General features: G+C 36.0%; 1 pseudogene; it reads left to right on the plus strand.

Moving 5' to 3' along the window:
• The window catches only part of LOC139901902 (uncharacterized), a 58443-nt pseudogene that overhangs the window by 23712 nt on the left and 9566 nt on the right, over positions 1-25165 (plus strand).

A 25165-nucleotide genomic window follows, 5' to 3' on the forward strand; every position in this document is an offset into this window, starting at 1 on the left:
GCGAGGATCATAAATTATATTTCTGATAGGAAGCCGTACGAAAGGTGTGATCTCTTGATGAGAAAGACATTCTCGCACCTATGGCGAGTCGATCTATCATTCACCTATGAGTTTAAGTGCGGATAAAAAGAAATATGAATCATTGGGTATAAAGAATAGTTTACACCAGGTGAGAAAATCTCCAAAAATGATTTCTTGTACCACAAGATATAGTATCATAGAATTGATGTTCATCAGGGTGTTGCGGTTTAACCGTGAAATATTAGAAGTAAAATCTTCTCAACGGTCAACCTCAAAAGGGAAAAGTTGACGAGAACATAGAGTTTTGAATGATGAACTCAATGATAAGTTTCAAAGGGCAAGAGGAATTGTGATTAATACGTGGTGTAGAATAATACGAAAAATTTTATATAAAAAAAACAATGAAAATTTTATAGAAGTTCGAGTCGTTTAAGGTAACAATGTAAAAAACGAACGAAGTTCTTTGTAAAACTAGAGTTATGTACAACATGTACTATTTGAAGTAAAATATCTTTTGAATAAAATAATTGATTTGTAAAAGTGAGTATAATTTTATATGTACTAGTCAAAAATAAGTAAAGGTAAATTTACTTTATTATATAAACATATACGATTTATAAAATTTGCACGAATGGCAGTAAATAAATTTATTTTATAGAATTTCGAGAGGATCGCACCGTAAAATAGTTTGTGTAAAATTTTGGTAAGCAGAATTTTCAAGTTGGAAAAAGATTGAGTGAAGGATTTTTGAAAATTTCGGGTGATATGTTCTTGGAATCTATTGTGTTTAAATGCGGTTGTTGACTATTATTAGGGCATATGTTCTTGGAATTCAAAATTTGCATGTGTGAAGCTATTGCTGTCAAGTGAGATATGCTGTGATTAATGCCGGGATAGTATGAATTTCCCCAATGAGTAAGGGCGATGTTAAGACATGGTGTCACTTGCCTATTGTTATATGATCATTTAATGATACATCTAACATGCTTTTAACACCAAGGCGAAATCGTAAGATTTTTTAGAAAAATGGTTAACGATTCAAAGGTCGCGACTTATTGTTTAGGTACAACAAATCACGAGATGTTTGACCATTAGTAACTTAATGATAAACACATCAATGCTACCTTTGATCATATGAAGAGTGTGAGGAATCACGTGCTTTCCATTATGGTAATGGAAATATATGTATACTTCAGCCTTAACTGGCCAAGAATGTGGATACTATCCACTAGAGTATGATGGGGTTCTTTTAATTGCTATCGTAGTTTTCAAATGTGATTAGGGGTTTTCAAATGTGGTGTGCTTCATTGACACCACCCGGGTTCAATCCTTGGCTATGCCAAATTGTTCAAAAAGGGAGTGTTACTAGAGGGTGCGCATAATGCGCAATTCACCCGGTACCAGGTCTCGCGCTCGGGGGGCTTGATTTTTTTTTTTTTTTTTTTTGAAAAGCAAGATTAATTATCATTAATAAAAAATGGAGTTACAAGGCCCTATACATATCTATACAATAATGGAACGGAAGTACAAATATTGGAGGCTATTATATCGCGGGTAACCAACGAAGACCAATAAAACTAAAGAGGGAATAAGAACTTGAAAGAACAAGCCGGACTAGAGAGGATAATGTAGTGACCCGAACTTTTCCATGTTTATATATATTAATTGAGATTGATATTTACATGATTAAACGTTTCCAACATGTTAAGCAATCAAACTTGTTAAGACTTGATTAATTGAAATAGGTTTCATATAGACAATTGACTACCCAAGTTGACCGGTGATTCACGAATGTTAAAACTTGTAAAAACTATATGATGACATATATATGGTTATATATATAGTTAACATGATATTATGATAAGTAAACATATCATTAAGTATATTAACAATGAACTACATATGTAAAAACAAGACTACTAACTTAATGATTTTTAAACGAGACATATATGTAACGATTATCGTTGTAACGACATTTAAATGTATATATATCATATTAAGATATATTAATATATCATAATATCATGATAATATAATAATTTAACATCTCATTAGATATAATAAACAATGGGTTAACAACATTAATTGAGATCGTTAACTTAAAGGTTTCAAAACAACACTTACATGTAACGACTAACGATGACTTAACGACTCCGTTAAAATGTATATACATGTAGTGTATTTAGATGTATTAAAATACTTTTGGAAGACTTCAAGACATATATCGAAACACTCATACTTAACGAAAATGGTTACAGTTACTTTCCCATTCTTTTCTTTCATCAAGAATTCTAGTCGTATTCTTACCCGTATTATACACAGCTTCAAAACGTACTTACTATGGGTATATACCAATAGGAACTAGCATGGGATTCCACTCTTGATTATGTCATGTATGACTAATCAATTTTAACTTCTACCATGAGCTAGTCAACTAACTAGAACTCCTTTTAACCCCACTCACCACTCACCAATTAACACTCATCATTCACTCCATTTCACTTCCAAATCTCTTTCTAATTCTCTCTCAACACACCCACACTATTATGAACGTATTTTTCCAGTATTTAATCATCATCTTCATCAAAAATCACTTCAAGAATCAAGCTATAATCATCATAGGAAGAACACTTCAAGAATACTTCAAAAATTCCTTCAAGTTTACTAATTTACTTCCAAGCTTTCTAATCCATTCCAAGTAATCATCTAAGATCAAGAAACCTTTGTTATATACAGTAGGTTATCTTTCTTATTCAAGGTAATATTCATATTCAAACTTTGATTCAATTTCTATAACTATAAACTATCTTAATTCGAGCAAAAATCTTACTTGAACTTGTTTTTGTGTCATGATCCTACTTCAAGAACTTTCAAGCCATCCAAGATCCTTTGAAGCTAGATCATTTCTTGTCACTTCCAGTAGGTTTACCTACTAAACTTGAGGTAGTAATGATGTTCATAACATCATTCGATTCATATATATAAAACTATCTTATTCGAAGGTTTAAACTTGTAATCACTAGAACATAGTTTAGTTAATTCTAAACTTGTTCGCAAACAAAAGTTAATCCCTCTAACTTGACTTTTAAAATCAACTAAACACATGTTCTATATCTATATGATATGCTAACTTAATGATTTAAAACCTGGAAACACGTAAAACACCGTAAAACCGGATTTACGCCGTCGTAGTAACACCGCGGGCTGTTTTGGGTTAGTTAATTAAAAACTATGATAAACTTTGATTTAAAATTTGTTATTCTGAGAAAATGATTTTTATTATGAACATGAAACTATATCCAAAAATTATGGTTAAACTCAAAGTGGAAGTATGTTTTCTAAAATGGTCATCTAGACGTCGTTCTTTCGACTGAAATGACTACCTTTACAAAAACGACTTGTAACTTATTTTTCCGACTATAAACCTATACTTTTTCTGTGTAGATTCATAAAATACAGTTCAATATGAAACCATAGCAATTTGATTCATTCAAAACGGATTTAAAATGAAGAAGTTATGGGTAAAACAAGATTGGATAATTTTTATCATTTTAGCTACGTGAAAATTGGTAACAAATCTATTCCAACCATAACTTAATCAACTTGTATTGTATATTATGTAATCTTGAGATACCATAGACACGTATACAATGTTTCGACCTATCATGTCGACACATCTATATATATTTCGGAACAACCATAGACACTCTATATGTGAATGTTGGAGTTAGCTATACAGGGTTGAGGTTGATTCCAAAATATATATAGTTTGAGTTGTGATCAATACTGAGATACGTATACACTGGGTCGTGGATTGATTCAAGATAATATTTATTGATTTATTTCTGTACATCTAACTGTGGACAACTAGTTGTAGGTTACTAACGAGGACAGCTGACTTAATAAACTTAAAACATCAAAATATATTAAAAGTGTTGTAAATATATTTTGAACATACTTTAATATATATGTATATATTGTTATAGGTTCGTGAATCAACAGTGGCCAAGTCTTACTTCTCGACGAAGTAAAAATCTGTGAAAGTGAGTTATAGTCCCACTTTTAAAATCTAATATTTTTGGGATGAGAATACATGCAGGTTTTATAAATGATTTACAAAATAGACACAAGTACGTGAAACTACATTCTATGGTTGAATTATCGAAATCGAATATGCCCCTTTTTATTAAGTCTGGTAATCTAAGAATTAGGGAACAGACACCCTAATTGACGCGAATCCTAAAGATAGATCTATTGGGCCTAACAAACCCCATCCAAAGTACCGGATGCTTTAGTACTTCGAAATTATATCATATCCGAAGGGTGTCCCGGAATGATGGGGATATTCTTATATATGCATCTTGTTATTGTCGGTTACCAGGTGTTCACCATATGAATGATTTTTATCTCTATGTATGGGATGTGTATTGAAATATGAAATCTTGTGGTCTATTATTATGATTTGATATATATAGGTTAAACCTATAACTCACCAACATTTTTGTTGACGTTTTAAGCATGTTTATTCTCAGGTGATTATTAAGAGCTTCCGCTGTCGCATACTTAAATAAGGACGAGATTTGGAGTCCATGCTTGTATGATATTGTGTAAAAAACTGCATTCAAGAAACTTATTTTGTTGTAACATATTTGTATTGTAAATCATTATGTAATGGTCGTGTGTAAACAGGATATTTTAGATTATCATTATTTGATAATCTACGTAAAGCTTTTTAAACCTTTATTGATGAAATAAAGGTTATGGTTTGTTTTAAAATGAATGCAGTCTTTGAAAAACGTCTCATATAGAGGTCAAAACCTCGCAACGAAATCAATTAATATGGAACGTTTTTAATCAATAAGAACGGGACATTTCAGTTGGTATCCGAGCGTTGGTCTTAGAGAACCAGAAAATTTGCATTAGTGTGTCTTATCGAGTTTGTTAGGATGCATTAGTGATTCTGGACTTCGACCGTGTTTTCTTTAAAAATGATTGCTTAACATTTTTGTTGGAAACTATATATTTTTAACATATGAATATTATGTGATATATTAATCTCTTAACGTGTTTGATATTATGTGATAGATGTCTACCTCTAGAACAAGTCCCATTGACTCACCTAATAATAATGAAGAGTCAAATGTAAATTGGAATGATTCGTGGACTGATTCACAAGTTCCCGAAGAGGAACCGGAAGAAGAGTCGGAACCGGAAGAAGAATCAGAACCGGAAGAAGAATCGGAACCGGAAGAAGAATCGGAACCGGTGGGGGAAATAATAAAACGGTTAAGTAAAAGAGAATCCTCAACCAACAGACCAAGGTTAATTATGGTCAATGGTGTTTCCGCCAAGGAAGCAAAATATTTGGAGGATTACCAATTCTCCGATGAATCGGATTCCGACGAGAATTCCGATGATGTTATAGAAATTACCCCAACTGAATTTAAAAAGGCAAAAGAAAATAATAAGGGAAAGGGCATAAAAATAGAGAAATCTAATTCCAACCCCGATGAACTTTATATGTATCGTCAACCCCCGAAGCCCTTAAGTTGTAACAATGACCCGGGAACCTCTAAACCACCAGGTTTTTCTAAACCAATGTGGAAAATTACGGCTCGTATTAGGGGAACATCATATATCCCTAGAAACTTGGCAAAACGAACCAAAACCGAAGAAGAAGAAACAAGCGAGTTGGAATAAGATAGTTGTATTCGTGTGGTGTAATATATGTAATATAGTGTGCTTATGCTTTATGATATATGTAAAAATTGCTTGTATTAATAAGTATTTTTTTTATGAATCTAACTCTTGTCTATTTTACAGTATAAAAACACAAAATGGATAGACAACCCAATATTTTAAGAGACCTACCCGGAGACATGATTGATGAAATCTTGTCTAGAGTCGGTCAGAATTCCTCGGCACAACTATTTAAGGCGAGATCAGTTTGTAAGACATTCGAAGAACGTTCCAAGAATGATTTGGTTTATAAAAGGCTTTCGTTCGGAAGATGGGGGATATCACATTGGGAAATCCATAAGTTACGATGTGTTTACTTTGACGCATATATTGCGGGGAACCCAAATGCTATTTTACGCAACGGGTTAAGAAATTATTTTGACTCAGTATATCCAAATATAGGACTTCGTGATTTAGAAAAAGCGGCTAACATGCAACATAAAGAAGCATGTTATGCTTACGGGTTAGTAATGTTCGCTTCTCACCAAAGTGAGAACAAGAACATCGGGCTACAACTATTAAACAAAACGTTCCCTCAAGTGACGGAGTCGGTAATTGGGGTAAGAAATGAGGTTTTTAGGTTATTACGAGACTGTTGGTCATTACGTAACCCTCGTCCCTTTGACGACGTTACAACACGCTGTCTTATCAACGGCCATAACGGTTATGTTCCACAAGACCAAGGATGGGAAGTAGTCCTAGTAAAACCAGAATGCATGACTTGTTTCTGGACGTATGAATTACGTGTCTTTATTGCCTTTGCTGAACGACTTGTGTACTAGCTAGAATTATCTTCACAACTATCTTGTATCAAAGTTATTGTGTGCTATATTTCATGCTTTATGTAAAATAAGCGGTATTGTAAGTTTGTAAAATATTGTATAAAAGTTTGAACGCGAAATATTATTATAATCAGTTTTTCATATAGAATTGTAGTAGTTGAATTGTATATTAGCTACTAAGTATGAACTTAACGGGTAGGTACTACCCGAATTTAAACTTATAAAACGCTAATATGAAGAAAAAGCTTTTATAAATGAGTTCATATTATGCTACGAAATACTATTAACTACTCTTAATATTCTGTATGATTAACTTGTTCCATTTGACTATTTTGAAGGAAATGGCACCGACTACTCGACACACCGTGAATATGAATGAAGAGGAATTCCGTACTTTTCTAGCTTCAAACATAGCCGCAGTACAGGCTGCGCTATATACCAACAATAACCTTGGATCTGGCAGTACAGGAAATCGTGTAGGATGCACCTACAAAGAATTCACTGCCTGCAAACCTTTGGAATTTGATGGAACCGAAGGACCGATCGGATTGAAACGGTGGACCGAGAAGGTTGAATCGGTGTTTGCCATAAGTAAGTGTACTGAAGAGGACAAAGTGAAGTACGCTACGCATACCTTCACAGGTTCTGCGTTAACATGGTGGAATACCTATCTAGAGCAAGTGGGACAAGATGATGCGTACGCACTACCGTGGTCAGCATTCAAGCACTTGATGAACGAGAAGTACCGTCCCAGAACCGAGGTCAATAAGCTCAAGAAAGAACTTAGAGGGTTACGAACCCAAGGATTTGATATTACCACGTACGAAAGACGATTCACAGAATTGTGCCTATTGTGTCCGGGAGCGTTCGAAGATGAGGAAGAGAAGATCGACGCGTTTGTGAAAGGATTACCGGAAAGAATCCAAGAAGATATAAGTTCACACGAGCCCGCCTCCATACAACAGGCATGTAGAATGGCTCACAAACTAGTGAACCAGATTGAAGAAAGAATTAAAGAACAGACTGCTGAAGAGGCCAATGTGAAGCAAGTCAAAAGAAAGTGGGAGGAAAACGGTGATAAGAATCGCCAATACAGCAACAACAGCAATTACAACAATAATCGCAACAATTATCCCAACAATCGCAACTACAACAAACGGCCCAACAACAACAACAACAACAACAGCAACTACAACAATCATCCTAACAACAATAATAACCGCAACTACAACAACAATCAGAAGCAGCTATGCCAAAGGTGTGAAAAGAATCACTCGGGGTTCTGCACCAAATTTTGCAACAAGTGTAAAAGAAATGGTCATAGCGCGGCGAAGTGTGAGGTCTACGGACCAGGGGTTAATAGAACGAAAGGAACAAATGGTGTCGGAACGAGTAATGGCGGAGCAAGTAGTGTCGGAGCAAGTTATGCCAATGTAGTTTGTTATAAATGTGGAAAACCGGGCCACATTATTAGAAATTGCCCGAACCAGGAGAACACGAATGGACAAGGTCGTGGAAGAGTTTTCAATATTAATGCGGCAGAGGCACAGGAAGACCCGGAGCTTGTTACGGGTACGTTTCTTATTGACAATAAATCTGCTTACGTTTTATTTGATTCGGGTGCGGATAGAAGCTATATGAGTAGAGATTTTTGTGCTAAATTAAGTTGTCCATTGACGCCTTTGGATAGTAAATTTTTACTCGAATTAGCAAATGGTAAATTAATTTCAGCAGATAATATATGTCGGAATCGAGAAATTAAACTGGTTAGCGAAACATTTAAGATTGATTTGATACCAGTAGAGTTAGGGAGTTTTGATGTGATAATCGGTATGGACTGGTTGAAAGAAGTGAAAGCAGAGATCGTCTGTTACAAAAATGCAATTCGCATTATACGAGAAAAAGGAAAACCCTTAATGGTGTACGGAGAAAAGGGCAACACGAAGCTACATCTTATTAGTAATTTGAAGGCACAAAAACTAATAAGAAAAGGTTGCTATGCTGTTCTAGCACACGTCGAGAAAGTACAAACTGAAGAAAAGAGCATCAATGATGTTCCCCATTGCAAAAGAATTTCCCGATGTATTTCCGAAAGAATTACCGGGATTACCCCCACATCGATCCGTTGAATTTCAAATAGATCTTGTACCAGGAGCTGCACCAATAGCTCGTGCTCCTTACAGACTTGCACCCAGCGAGATGAAAGAACTGCAAAGCCAATTACAAGAACTTTTAGAGCGTGGTTTCATTCGACCAAGCACATCACCGTGGGGAGCTCCTGTTTTGTTTGTCAAGAAGAAAGATGGTACATTCAGGTTGTGTATCGACTACCGAGAGTTGAACAAACTTACCATCAAGAACCGCTACCCACTACCGAGAATCGACGACTTATTTGATCAACTACAAGGCTCGTCTGTTTATTCAAAGATTGACTTACGTTCCGGGTATCATCAAATGCGGGTGAAAGAAGATGATATTCCAAAGACTGCTTTCAGAACACGTTACGGTCATTACGAGTTTATGGTCATGCCGTTTGGTTTAACTAATGCACCAGCTGTGTTCATGGACCTTATGAACCGAGTGTGTGGACCATACCTTGACAAGTTTGTCATCGTTTTCATTGATGACATACTTATTTACTCAAAGAATGACCAAGAACACGGTGAACATTTGAGAAAGGTGTTAGAAGTATTGAGGAAGGAAGAATTGTACGCTAAGTTTTCAAAGTGTGCATTTTGGTTGGAAGAAGTTCAATTCCTCGGTCACATAGTGAACAAAGAAGGTATTAAGGTGGATCCAGCAAAGATAGAAACTGTTGAAAAGTGGGAAACACCGAAAACTCCGAAACACGTACGCCAGTTTTTAGGACTAGCTGGTTACTACAGAAGGTTCATCCAAGACTTTTCCAGAATAGCAAAACCCTTGACTGCATTAACGCATAAAGGGAAGAAATTTGAATGGAATGATGAACAAGAGAAAGCGTTTCAGTTATTGAAGAAAAAGCTAACTACGGCACCTATATTGTCATTGCCTGAAGGGAATGATGATTTTGTGATTTATTGTGACGCATCAAAGCAAGGTCTCGGTTGTGTATTAATGCAACGAACGAAGGTGATTGCTTATGCGTCTAGACAATTGAAGATTCACGAACAAAATTATACGACGCATGATTTGGAATTAGGTGCGGTTGTTTTTGCATTAAAGACTTGGAGGCACTACTTATATGGGGTCAAAAGTATTATATATACCGACCACAAAAGTCTTCAACACATATTTAATCAGAAACAACTGAATATGAGGCAGCGTAGGTGGATTGAATTATTGAATGATTACGACTTTGAGATTCGTTACCACCCGGGAAAGGCAAATGTGGTAGCCGATGCCTTGAGCAGGAAGGACAGAGAACCCATTCGAGTAAAATCTATGAATATAATGATTCATAATAACCTTACTACTCAAATAAAGGAGGCGCAACAAGGAGTTTTAAAAGAAGGAAATTTAAAGGATGAAATACCCAAAGGATCGGAGAAGCATCTTAATATTCGGGAAGACGGAACCCGGTATAGGGCTGAAAGGATTTGGGTACCAAAATTTGGAGATAGAGAGAAATGGTACTTAGAGAAGCTCATAAAACCAGATACTCAATACATCCTGGAACGGGGAAGATGTACAAGGATCTCAAGAAACATTTTTGGTGGCCGGGTATGAAAGCCGATGTTGCTAAATATGTAGGAGAATGTTTGACGTGTTCTAAGGTCAAAGCTGAGCATCAGAAACCATCAGGTCTACTTCAACAACCCGAAATCCCGGAATGGAAATGGGAAAACATTACCATGGATTTCATCACTAAATTGCCAAGGACTGCAAGTGGTTTTGATACTATTTGGGTAATAGTTGATCGTCTCACCAAATCAGCACACTTCCTACCAATAAGAGAAGATGACAAGATGGAGAAGTTAGCACGACTGTATTTGAAGGAAGTCGTCTCCAGACATGGAATACCAATCTCTATTATCTCTGATAGGGATGGCAGATTTATTTCAAGATTCTGGCAGACATTACAGCAAGCATTAGGAACTCGTCTAGACATGAGTACTGCCTATCATCCACAAACTGATGGGCAGAGCGAAAGGACGATACAAACGCTTGAAGACATGCTACGAGCATGTGTTATTGATTTCGGAAACAGTTGGGATCGACATCTACCGTTAGCAGAATTTTCCTACAACAACAGCTACCATTCAAGCATTGAGATGGCGCCGTTTGAAGCACTTTATGGTAGAAAGTGCAGGTCTCCGATTTGTTGGAGTGAAGTGGGGGATAGACAGATTACGGGTCCGGAGATTATACAAGAAACTACCGAGAAGATCATCCAAATTCAACAACGATTGAAAACCGCCCAAAGTCGACAAAAGAGCTACGCTGACATTAAAAGAAAAGATATAGAATTTGAAATTGGAGAGATGGTCATGCTTAAAGTTGCACCTTGGAAAGGCGTTGTTCGATTTGGTAAACGAGGGAAATTAAATCCAAGGTTTATTGGACCATTCAAGATTATTGATCGTGTCGGACCAGTAGCTTACCGACTAGAGTTACCTCAACAACTCGCGGCTGTACATAACACTTTCCACGTCTCGAATTTGAAGAAATGTTTTGCTAAAGAAGATCTCACTATTCCGTTAGATGAAATCCAAATCAACGAAAAACTTCAATTCATCGAAGAACCCGTCGAAATAATGGATCGTGAGGTTAAAAGACTTAAGCAAAACAAGATACCAATTGTTAAGGTTCGATGGAATGCTCGTAGAGGACCCGAGTTCACCTGGGAGCGTGAAGATCAGATGAAGAAGAAATACCCGCATCTATTTCCAGAAGATTCGTCAACACCTTCAACAGCTTAAAATTTCGGGACGAAATTTATTTAACGGGTAGGTACTGTAGTGACCCGAACTTTTCCATGTTTATATATATTAATTGAGATTGATATTTACATGATTAAACGTTTCCAACATGTTAAGCAATCAAACTTGTTAAGACTTGATTAATTGAAATAGGTTTCATATAGACAATTGACTACCCAAGTTGACCGGTGATTCACGAATGTTAAAACTTGTAAAAACTATATGATGACATATATATGGTTATATATATAGTTAACATGATATTATGATAAGTAAACATATCATTAAGTATATTAACAATGAACTACATATGTAAAAACAAGACTACTAACTTAATGATTTTTAAACGAGACATATATGTAACGATTATCGTTGTAACGACATTTAAATGTATATATATCATATTAAGATATATTAATATATCATAATATCATGATAATATAATAATTTAACATCTCATTAGATATAATAAACAATGGGTTAACAACATTAATTGAGATCGTTAACTTAAAGGTTTCAAAACAACACTTACATGTAACGACTAACGATGACTTAACGACTCCGTTAAAATGTATATACATGTAGTGTATTTAGATGTATTAAAATACTTTTGGAAGACTTCAAGACATATATCGAAACACTCATACTTAACGAAAATGGTTACAGTTACTTTCCCATTCTTTTCTTTCATCAAGAATTCTAGTCGTATTCTTACCCGTATTATACACAGCTTCAAAACGTACTTACTATGGGTATATACCAATAGGAACTAGCATGGGATTCCACTCTTGATTATGTCATGTATGACTAATCAATTTTAACTTCTACCATGAGCTAGTCAACTAACTAGAACTCCTTTTAACCCCACTCACCACTCACCAATTAACACTCATCATTCACTCCATTTCACTTCCAAATCTCTTTCTAATTCTCTCTCAACACACCCACACTATTATGAACGTATTTTTCCAGTAGTTAATCATCATCTTCATCAAAAATCACTTCAAGAATCAAGCTATAATCATCATAGGAAGAACACTTCAAGAATACTTCAAAAATCCCTTCAAGTTTACTAATTTACTTCCAAGCTTTCTAATCCATTCCAAGTAATCATCTAAGATCAAGAAACCTTTGTTATATACAGTAGGTTATCTTTCTTATTCAAGGTAATATTCATATTCAAACTTTGATTCAATTTCTATAACTATAAACTATCTTAATTCGAGCAAAAATCTTACTTGAACTTGTTTTTGTGTCATGATCCTACTTCAAGAACTTTCAAGCCATCCAAGATCCTTTGAAGCTAGATCATTTCTTGTCACTTCCAGTAGGTTTACCTACTAAACTTGAGGTAGTAATGATGTTCATAACATCATTCGATTCATATATATAAAACTATCTTATTCGAAGGTTTAAACTTGTAATCACTAGAACATAGTTTAGTTAATTCTAAACTTGTTCGCAAACAAAAGTTAATCCCTCTAACTTGACTTTTAAAATCAACTAAACACATGTTCTATATCTATATGATATGCTAACTTAATGATTTAAAACCTGGAAACACGTAAAACACCGTAAAACCGGATTTACGCCGTCGTAGTAACACCGCGGGCTGTTTTGGGTTAGTTAATTAAAAACTATGATAAACTTTGATTTAAAATTTGTTATTCTGAGAAAATGATTTTTATTATGAACATGAAACTATATCCAAAAATTATGGTTAAACTCAAAGTGGAAGTATGTTTTCTAAAATGGTCATCTAGACGTCGTTCTTTCGACTGAAATGACTACCTTTACAAAAACGACTTGTAACTTATTTTTCCGACTATAAACCTATACTTTTTCTGTGTAGATTCATAAAATACAGTTCAATATGAAACCATAGCAATTTGATTCATTCAAAACGGATTTAAAATGAAGAAGTTATGGGTAAAACAAGATTGGATAATTTTTATCATTTTAGCTACGTGAAAATTGGTAACAAATCTATTCCAACCATAACTTAATCAACTTGTATTGTATATTATGTAATCTTGAGATACCATAGACACGTATACAATGTTTCGACCTATCATGTCGACACATCTATATATATTTCGGAACAACCATAGACACTCTATATGTGAATGTTGGAGTTAGCTATACAGGGTTGAGGTTGATTCCAAAATATATATAGTTTGAGTTGTGATCAATACTGAGATACGTATACACTGGGTCGTGGATTGATTCAAGATAATATTTATTGATTTATTTCTGTACATCTAACTGTGGACAACTAGTTGTAGGTTACTAACGAGGACAGCTGACTTAATAAACTTAAAACATCAAAATATATTAAAAGTGTTGTAAATATATTTTGAACATACTTTAATATATATGTATATATTGTTATAGGTTCGTGAATCAACAGTGGCCAAGTCTTACTTCTCGACGAAGTAAAAATCTGTGAAAGTGAGTTATAGTCCCACTTTTAAAATCTAATATTTTTGGGATGAGAATACATGCAGGTTTTATAAATGATTTACAAAATAGACACAAGTACGTGAAACTACATTCTATGGTTGAATTATCGAAATCGAATATGCCCCTTTTTATTAAGTCTGGTAATCTAAGAATTAGGGAACAGACACCCTAATTGACGCGAATCCTAAAGATAGATCTATTGGGCCTAACAAACCCCATCCAAAGTACCGGATGCTTTAGTACTTCGAAATTATATCATATCCGAAGGGTGTCCCGGAATGATGGGGATATTCTTATATATGCATCTTGTTATTGTCGGTTACCAGGTGTTCACCATATGAATGATTTTTATCTCTATGTATGGGATGTGTATTGAAATATGAAATCTTGTGGTCTATTATTATGATTTGATATATATAGGTTAAACCTATAACTCACCAACATTTTTGTTGACGTTTTAAGCATGTTTATTCTCAGGTGATTATTAAGAGCTTCCGCTGTCGCATACTTAAATAAGGACGAGATTTGGAGTCCATGCTTGTATGATATTGTGTAAAAAACTGCATTCAAGAAACTTATTTTGTTGTAACATATTTGTATTGTAAATCATTATGTAATGGTCGTGTGTAAACAGGATATTTTAGATTATCATTATTTGATAATCTACGTAAAGCTTTTTAAACCTTTATTGATGAAATAAAGGTTATGGTTTGTTTTAAAATGAATGCAGTCTTTGAAAAACGTCTCATATAGAGGTCAAAACCTCGCAACGAAATCAATTAATATGGAACGTTTTTAATCAATAAGAACGGGACATTTCAGATAACAGTGACGATCTAGCGCCAACAAATTTACACACACTAGCCCGATTAATCAAACCCTCAATAGAAGAGATGGAATCCGTGGGCTACCCGTAAGTGTTAGTGGGAAAATTAGCCAATCCCAACTCGGTGGGGAGAATCTGCAACAAAGAAGGAAGGATTAATGAGCCATTGATGCCACTCGATTGATTTCTTTTTACGCCATCTTTTGGAAGTCCAGCTATAACTTTGAGTTTGAATTTCAGATAGAATCGACCCAGGGGACCACGTTTTTTTGGAAAATACTTTCAAGTTCCTATGTTTCCAAATTATATAGCAAGTAATCCATTTGGTTGCTTGCCATAATGAAGAGCCGAAATTGTTGAGAGCGAATGGTTGTTTATTGATAATGGCATCGTTAAGATTGGAGATTAAAGAGTCATCTTGGGCCCACCAATCGAGGACAAGTTTCCATATGAGTGCCGTTTTGGGGCAAGAACTAAGGATATGTTTGGTGGTTTCTATATCCAATTCGCATAAAGGGCATAAAGTGGAATCGAGACCAATGCCCCTTTTGTCAATTTCGAATCTAACAGGAATCTTTTTTTGAATGGCTCTCCATATGAAGATATATATACTTTTTGCGGTAGGAGTTTGTTACTGGAATCTAACCTCGGGGGGCTTGATTACCCGAGGTTTTACCTTCTATGGGGGAGCCAATGTGCTCGTTCATAGGAGGGTTTCCTTGCTTACCAAAAAAATTAATGCTCAAAGATATATGTTTTGTGTCACCAATAATCTAAGATCTTAGCCACCTAGAAGCCTTTATGCCTTGTTGAACCACTTAATCTAATATTTCGAGGGTGTATTATTGATTTTACTATTCTAATATTTTTTTCCTCTCTGCTAGATCTCTACGAAATCGTTTATATAAATTAGCATTGAAGGAGTAGATTTAGGTATTTTAAATCTGTTAGAAATATTTGCACCTTAAAGTTGAATACTGATTTTCTAGTGTATGTTGCGTCTCCGTTGAATAATGAAAACCATGTAGTTTATTATTATCTTTAGTCGTGATTATTAGATGAATAAGTAACCCAATTTAATTGGAAACAAAATTAAACTCAAACTAATATAGATAAATAAATATAAATATTAACTAAATATAATTACTAAATAATTACTCAAACTACATTTTATCTCCCCCATGCCCCACTTTTGCGGGATGGGGTTTGTTATTATTGTTGTTGTATAATTACTAAATAGTACTTTGCACGTCCTGATTCTGTTCCCTTTCTTGTACTGAACAGCTTTCAAGCTATTCACTTCAGCAGATGGATCAACTGAAATTACTCAAACTCAATTATGTTGAACTCACTGGTTCTTACCGGGATTTATCTGAACATTTAATATGGCTCTGATGGGTTGGATTCAGCAAAAGCACTGTAGCCACTGACTTATTCATTGACAAATCGAATTTGGTTGCTTTAGATATGAGCTATAGCCGCTTGAAAGAGTTCGAACCACCCACGGTAGGCAATTCAGTCATTCACTGTTCTCTTTATGGTACTAGACTAAATATATTCTGTTATTACTGTAACAGGTTCTTCAATCACTGAAGTATTTAAATTTTAAGGACTCACATGATCTTTTAGAAATTCGCAGCATTGATCGGATACCTAATCTTGAGACTTTGATTCTCTGGAACTGTCATAGTTTGTTTCGTGTGTGTAGGAACATTCGAAACCTTGAAAACTTTCTTTATTACACATGACGGGGTGTAAAAACATGTGTAATAGGGAACATGTATACGCATTAGCCGAGCTTAATGCTTCGACATCCGGTGGAGGAAGTACACAAGAGCCATCTTTTCACTTGCCACATTTTCTACTACAACTTTTTCTCGACGAGTGTAATCTAGAAAGCACAGATTATTTTCTTCTGAGTTTCGATGATCAAAAATCTCTGCAATACGTAAACTGTTGGAAGCTTCGACGAGCCCAACACACCACTATAGAGGATCTAGACTATACTAGACTCACTACACCAACACTTTGACGTTGGTTAGCCTTTAATTTTATAAATCCTTAGTGCACAATGTACTTAGGCGACAGTGTCGACCATATATCTTTAGGCGGTATAACCGACCATGTATTACTTAGGCGGCAGAGCCGACCATATAATAAGAACAACAAAAGTGCACTAAGAACTTAAACACAAACTAAGGCTTGATCGGGAAACTTAACAAAAACACTTATATTAAATTACAATTACAATATTACTTACAAGCTTTATCTTCTCTACTTTCGCTAACTCACACTCTTCTTCTCTTCTTCACAACTCACTTCTTATTTCACTCTCACAACTTTCACACCTTACACAAATGAAACACCCACCTATATTTATACTACTCCATTGAAGTTTCTAGAAACTAGATATTTCCATGGATATATATAAATATCTAGATATTTTTATACATATAAATATCTAGATATTTCTTACACACATAAATATCTAGATTTTTCCTTACATTTTAATATCTAGATATTTTTCATATACATATTAATATCTAGATATTTTACCCATATGCATTAACTAATTTCATATTATTCTAAATTTGCATTGTATTTTAACACTCCCTCTCAATGCAAATTTTCTTCCAACGATGTCTTGCAGACCATTCCAAGTGCTTCTCTGAATTTTGTAAACTTCGGTTTACTTAGGCTCTTGGTGAATATATCTGCAACCTGTTCATCTGTCTTTGTTGGCATCATCTTGATCTTCCCTTCAAGGACCTTCTCGCGAACATAGTGATAGTGCACTTCTATATGTTTTGTTCTCACATGAAAGACTGGATTTTCTGCTAGACGTATAGCTGATAAGTTATCGCATAAAAGCTTTACTTGATAATCTGTTGATTGATGAAGATCTTCCATTAGCTGCTTCAACCAAGTAATTTCTTGTGTTGCTGATGCTGCCGATCGATATTCTGCTTCGGTGCTTGATAAGGATACAGTTGGTTGTCTCTTGCTGCACCATGATATTACTCCCGATCCAAGACTAAACATGTATCCAGTTGTTGATCGTCGTGTATCATAGTCTCCAGCGTAATCAGCGTCACAATATCCAGTCACGTGACATTCTTTTATTTTCTTGTATAAAATACCAAAGTTAATAGTGCCTTTAACATACCTTAAGATGCGTCGTACAACATCAAGGTGAGGCTTCTTCGGATTGCTCATGTATCGACTAACCACTCCAACTGCATAAGATATGTCTGGCCGGCTTAGTGTGAGATAAATAAGACTTCCGACCATCTTTCGATACATGGTAACATCTTGAAGACTTTTTCCTTCATCTGCTCGTAGTTTTGTATTCGGATCCATCGGAGTTGAGATAGGTTTGCAATTAAGCATTCCGTACTTTTGTAAAAGATCTCGCGCATATTTCTGTTGTCCCAGAAATAATCCTTCTCTTTTCTGCTCTATTTCGAGTCCAAGAAAATGTTTGAGTTCTCCAAGCTCCTTCATATGAAATCTCCTAGACAGATTCTCCCTTGTTCTTTGGATCTCCTCATAGTGATCTCCCGTGATAATTAAGTAATCCACATATACTAGCACCATGGCTAGTTTTCCTCGATCTTGTTTCATAAATAAACTAGAATCTGAAGGAGCAACTGTGAAACCACTTTGTACTAAGAACTCGCCAATCTTCCCGTACCAAGCTCTTGGAGCCTGCTTCAAGCCGTATAATGCTTTCTTTAATTTGCAGACATGCTCAGGATGGATCTTGTTCTCAAAGCCTATTGGTTGCTCCATATAAATGTCTTTGTCAAGTTCTCCATGTAAGAAAGCGTTCTTGACATCCATTTGCCATAACTTCCAAGATTTGCTAGCAGCTAAAGCTAGTAGAGCTCGAATTGTTGTGATCTTCGCCACTGGACTAAACGTTTCTTCATAATCCAGCCCATATTGTTGAGAAAAACCTCTAGCAACAAGTCGAGCTTTATACCTTTCAATGGAGCCATCTGATCGAGTCTTCACCTTGTAAACCCATTTACAAGATATTGGTTTTACATCTTTTGGCTTTGGAACTAAACTCCATGTCTGGTTTTTTTTTAGTGCATTAATTTCTTCTTCCATCGCTTTTTGCCATTCTTGACTTTGTGCTGCTTCTTCATAAGTGGAAGGCTCAATAGGTATTGATTCATCCACATGAGCAGCATTGGCATACCTCGGATTAGGTTTCCTCGACCTTGTTGATCTCCGTAATTCTTGCACATGCTCCTCGGCATCCATTTGGCTTGGACGAACCTCTTCGGATGTAGATTGATGTACCCCAGTTTTCCATTGACTCGTTTCCTTAGAGTACGATCCATCTCCTTCTTTAATTGGATCCGATATGTGCTCTTTATGTTCTTCTTTTTCTTCTGGACCTTCTTCTAATCCATGAGATTCTGGAAGCTCTATCTTTTGAGGTGACCACCATGAAGACGCTTCATCAAATACCACATTTCTTGAAGTATGACACTTTCCGGTATTTGGATCACAACATCTCCATCCTTTTCTTGATTCATCATAACCGACAAAAATGCACCGAATTGCCTTCTTCTCAAATTTGCTTCGTAGATGATCTGTCACGAAGACGTAGCATACACATCCAAAAACTTTGAGATGGTTGACGGTTGGTTTGATCTTCCATAATCTTTCATATGGTGAAATATATCCCAACTTTGTTTGTGGGAGTCTGTTAATCACGTACGATGCCGTCCTCATACATTCGGCCCAAAATCTGCCTGGTACATTCTTACCATGAAGCATACTTCGACAAGTTTCGGCAACGTGACGCCACTCCATTCTGCTGTGGAGTATTGGGACAAGTTAATTGTCTTCTAATCTTGTGCTTCTCAAGATAGATATTGAACTCAGTCGATAAATATTCTCCTCCATTATCTGTGCGTAAGCACCGGATCTTAGTATTGAGCTCACTTTCTACCTTGTTCTTGAACTCTTTAAACTTCATAAAAGTCTCCGACTTCTCCTTCATAAAGTAAACCCACACATATCTTGAGAAGTCATCAATGAATGTCACCATATATTTCATACCTCCAAGTGATGTTTGTTTCACTGGGCCGAAGACATCTGAGTGTATGAGCTCTAGTGGTGTCTTGGACTGATGCTCTGACTCCTTGAATGGCAATTGGTGAGCTTTGCCAAATTGACATCCAGCACATATTGTATCTGTTCGAATATCAATTTGAGGAAGGCCATTTACTATGTGTTTCACCATCATCTCCTTTAACTTGTTGTAGCCCACATGCCCAAGACGTTCATGCCAAAGATCAGCCGTCTCATTCTTTCGAGTCGTATCCACATATGCCGTTTCAGCAGATAGTACATAGACCGACTCTATTCTTTTTCCTTGCATAATTGGATTGCCAACCACCTTCACTCTCTTGAATACAGACACATCTTCTGGTCCAAAGAGCACATAATTTCCTTCTGCTGTCAATTGTGGTACTGACAGTAAATTCTTCTTTAGGCCAGGGACAAGATACACCTTCTCAAGTTGGAGCTTATGAGAGCCGCCTTCATTTGGAATTATTGTCTTTCCAATGTGAGAAATAGACAACCTTGAATTGTTGGCTGTCAACACGACTCTCTTTCCTTTGTAATCCTCCATTTCTTGCAGCTTCGTCCCATCGTTGGTCATATGATTTGAGCACCCAGAATCGATGATCCAATCATCTTTGTAGTTTATTTTTGACTTTAAGGTTGCTGCAAGAGCTTGATCATCCATGTCAGCTTCAACGGAGAGTCCTGCTTCTGCATCCCATGTTTCCTCATTAATGGTTGCTTCGAATGTGACCTCTTTCTTCTCATCTCTTGCGGCGGCCACATTTCCTTCAAAAGTTCGCCTTCTGGGGAATCTACAATCTCGAGCAAAATGACCCTTCTTGCCACAATTGAAGCATTCACCATTCTTTCTCTTATCATTTTCCCCGTATTGTTGGCGATGATCTCTTCTTCCTTGTTGAGCTCCCCCTGAAGCGTTGCCTTTTGATTTTGGGTGACCCTTCCACCCATATGTCTTACTTTCTTTCATCGCCTCTTGTCTTCGAGATGTTGCTTTCTTTTTATTGGTGAAGAGTGCATCTTCTCCGTCTTTTATGGTTACTTCATTCATCTGCTTGGCTAATGCCTCTTGATTTGCCAATAGATTCTCCAGCTCTATTAATGATGGTTGAGTAGGCCATCCTCTCACAGCGGCTATAAATCCATTATACTCGGACCTTAAGCCGTGGATGATAATTCTCTTCATCCTTGCATCACTCACTTTCTCTTCAGGAGCAAGTTGAGATATCTCACGACAAATAGATTTCACCTTGGTGAAATACTGAGAAATAGATAGACTTCCTTGTGAGATACCTGCGAGCTCATTTTCCAAGAGCTGGAGGCGTGCTTCATTCTTCTTTGAAAATAACTTTTCAAAAGTTTCCCAAGCTGCCTTTGGTGTTTTCTCGTCACGGATGTGCTCCAATAGATCCTCCTCGATTGTAGTCTTCAATATAAATAAAGCCTTCCCGGCCTTGATGTTCCATTTCCTCAAGGCTTCAGCATTTTCTTTCGGTGGAGGCGTTGTGTCACTGCCAGCAACTATTTCCCATAAATCCTGTCCTTGTAGGTAGGATTCTATGCAAGTCCGCCAATAACCATAGTTGTGGTTATTGAGACTCTTGATTCCACTGCTCGTACTTGCAAGATCTGCCATCATGACGTCCAACGTCCAATAAGCTTGGTCCCTGACCGATGAGCTTTCACAGTTCCTAACTGTGCTCCGACAGAATCTTCCTTAGAGCCTTGGTGAAAACAAGCCGATGTAAACGTCCAACGTTTACCGATTTCCTCCACTAGAAATGGTCCCGAACGACCCGCTCTGATACCAATTGTTGGAAGCTTCGACGAGCCCAACACACCACTATAGAGGATCTAGACTATACTAGACTCACTACACCAACACTTTGACGTTGGTTAGCCTTTAATTTTATAAATCCTTAGTGCACAATGTACTTAGGCGACAGTGTCGACCATATATCTTTAGGCGGTATAACCGACCATGTATTACTTAGGCGGCAGAGCCGACCATATAATAAGAACAACAAAAGTGCACTAAGAACTTAAACACAAACTAAGGCTTGATCGGGAAACTTAACAAAAACACTTATATTAAATTACAATTACAATATTACTTACAAGCTTTATCTTCTCTACTTTCGCTAACTCACACTCTTCTTCTCTTCTTCACAACTCACTTCTTATTTCACTCTCACAACTTTCACACCTTACACAAATGAAACACCCACCTATATTTCCATGGATATATATAAATATCTAGATATTTTTATACATATAAATATCTAGATATTTCTTACACACATAAATATCTAGATTTTTCCTTACATTTTGATATCTAGATATTTTTCATATACATATTAATATCTAGATATTTTACCCATATACATTAACTAATTTCATATTATTCTAAATTTGCATTGTATTTTAACATAAACTTGGGGAATGGTCTGTTTGAAGTGCTGCCTAGATACAATGGTCTTGAAAATCTGCGAGTTCTTGACTTAAGAAATTGTGCAAGACTCAAAAGACTTCTATGTCTGCCGAGTTCACTTGCAGAATTGGATATATATAACTGTATGTCATTAGAGAAAATTACTTTCGAATCAGGTCGATTTACGTTGCAAAAGTTTGGTTACGAAGGCTGCTCTAATTTGTGTGAAATTGAGGGGCTGTTGAAATTGTTGCTGGTAGCTAAACTTGATGAAACTGATTTGGGACATATGTATTGGGTTAAAGATATCAAAATCATGAAGTGTGTCTTGTTGGTGATTATGATCTCACCAAAGGCAGAAGTTGCTCTCTCCAGGTTTTTGATCCCTCTCTCAAACACATACATGATACATGTACAGCGAGATACCACTTAAATGGATCCGATGGCACATACTGAGCTTACATGTAGGGATGATGTGAGAACTTAGTAAGGGTGAGAACTCTGAGAAACAAAAGTTTACTAATTGACAGACTAACAGACCAACGGAATAGGACTGGCGAATAAAAAAAATTCATTTTTTATATATTTTTGATAAAAATCTTTTTCATATATTTTTTAAAAAGATTTTTTTGAGCCAGCTTGGCACGCACAGACTGAGCTTAACTGTCATGCAGACAGAGTCTGCATGCCACTGAGCCTACATGCCACACACTACACACCACACACCGAGCCTACGTGTCATGCAGACTCAGTCTACGTCGCAAAATAATACTCCGTAATATGTTTTTTTTAGATAATGTATGAATTCTCTTTTCATAACCAGGAAACAGTTCATTTTTTTTCCACTAGTTTGTCAGTTAGTATCTGGTTCTCGCAGTTCTCACCTTTAAAAAATTCTCACCAGATCATTTCACTACATATGTATATATATACGCATATAGATATACATATAGTATATGTATATATGTTTTTAATTGGAATTCTTGGCTTTTATATTTTGTTTCTAATTGAACCTCTTGGCTATGCCCATTGTCACGCTCTTCTAGCTCCTTGTCAGAGAGCCGTTTTTGGTTCATTAATAAAATCTCACCGTTTAAAAAAAAGTATATGTATATATGTACGTGTATATACACACACACGTATAGGAACATTAGGCTACCTAGATGGGTACTTCTTATAGTGTGTCAACTAATGAATGAAGTTCTTTGGCTGTGTGGCACAGATGTGTTAAAATGTTAATGTATTTCTAGAGTATTCTAGAATTAATTAGTAGAAGAAGATATTTATAAAACAAAAATATCTAGATATTATTAACCAAAAATATCTAGATATAATCACAAAATATCTAGATATTATTAACAAAAAATATATAGATATTATTTATTAGAAATCTAGATATTTCTATTAAAATATCTAAGACTCACTCATGAGGCCTATAAATAGGCATAAGGCCTCACCATTTTGATGTAACCAAACACATAAGACATTTCAATTAATAAACACTCAAATCATTCTAAATCACAAATCTTCTCCACATCCCCTCTTTCAATACAAATCAACTAAACACTACAAACTTACTACATCTAAAACAAAACTAATCAACACTTCTAATTAATCAAAACACTACAACTAATTCTAACAAGTGGTATCAAGAGCCGTGTTGGGCGTTGTTCGTGTACACCATGACTACCGTTGGTGCGTACAATATTCCCGTCCCCATCTTTGATGGCGACAACTATGATTTTTGGAGTCATATTTCGAAGCACAAAGCTTGTGGGATATTGTCGAAGTCGGGTTTACAACTCCAAAAGACAACGAAACTCTGTCCGCAGGAGATCAAGAAAAATACAACAAAAATGTAGTCAGAAATGCTGCTGCTTTAGGCTACATTCAACAAGCCTTGACACCGTCTATCTTTCCACGAATCATGGGAGCTACGACAGCCAAGGAGGCGTGAAAGATCCTTCAGGAAGAATTTCAAGGAAATGCCAAGGTGAGATCTGTTAAACTACTAACTCTAAGACGAGATTTTGAAAATTTAAATATGAAGGAAACTGAGACCGTTAAAGACTACTATTCTAGAATTAAAGAAATAGTAAATCAAATGAGAGCCTATGGAGATAACATAACTGATAAGAGGATCGTAGAAAAGATACTTATCAGTATGACCGAGAAATACGATCATGTAATTACCGTTATTGAAGAGTCAAAAGACATTGAGACTCTGTCAGTAACGGAATTAATTGGCTCTCTTGAAGCATATGAGGCTAGACTGAGTCGGCGTAGTGAAAACTCACTCGAAAGTGCCTTTCAGTCTAAACTCAAATTAAGGTCTCAAAAATCTAATAATGGGGGGAAAAGAAATCTTGAAGAAAATTCGAGAGGAGGAGAAAAACCCAGAACCGAGTTCGATCCGAGAAGAAAAAGCTACCCTCCATGTGGTATCTGCAAAAAGACAAACCACTTGGAGAAAGATTGTTTTCACAAAGGGAAACCATAATGCAATAACTGCAAAAGATTTGGGCATCTAGAAAAAGATTGCCGTCTAAAACAAAATCATCGAGCTAACTTCACGGAAGAAAATGAAGATATATCGAAGAATAAAAACCAGCTATTCTATGCCTGCCATGTTGCGAATGAACAAAGGGACGACACTTGGTTTATCGACAGTGGGTGCAGCAATCACATGACAGGAGATGAGAAGCTATTTCATAATATCAACACCTCCGTCAAGTCCCGCGTCCAATTTGGGAATGGAGCGCTTGTTAACACTAAAGGAAAAGGTACAATAACTGTTCAAACTAACAACTGCACTCGATCTATTAATGACGTTCTTCTAGTACCAAGCTTAGCAAGTAACTTGCTAAGTGTTGGACAAATGATGGAGCACGGA

Source organism: Rutidosis leptorrhynchoides, chromosome 3, assembly GCF_046630445.1.
Source record: "Rutidosis leptorrhynchoides isolate AG116_Rl617_1_P2 chromosome 3, CSIRO_AGI_Rlap_v1, whole genome shotgun sequence".
In the NCBI taxonomy this organism is placed as follows: Eukaryota; Viridiplantae; Streptophyta; class Magnoliopsida; order Asterales; family Asteraceae; genus Rutidosis; species Rutidosis leptorrhynchoides.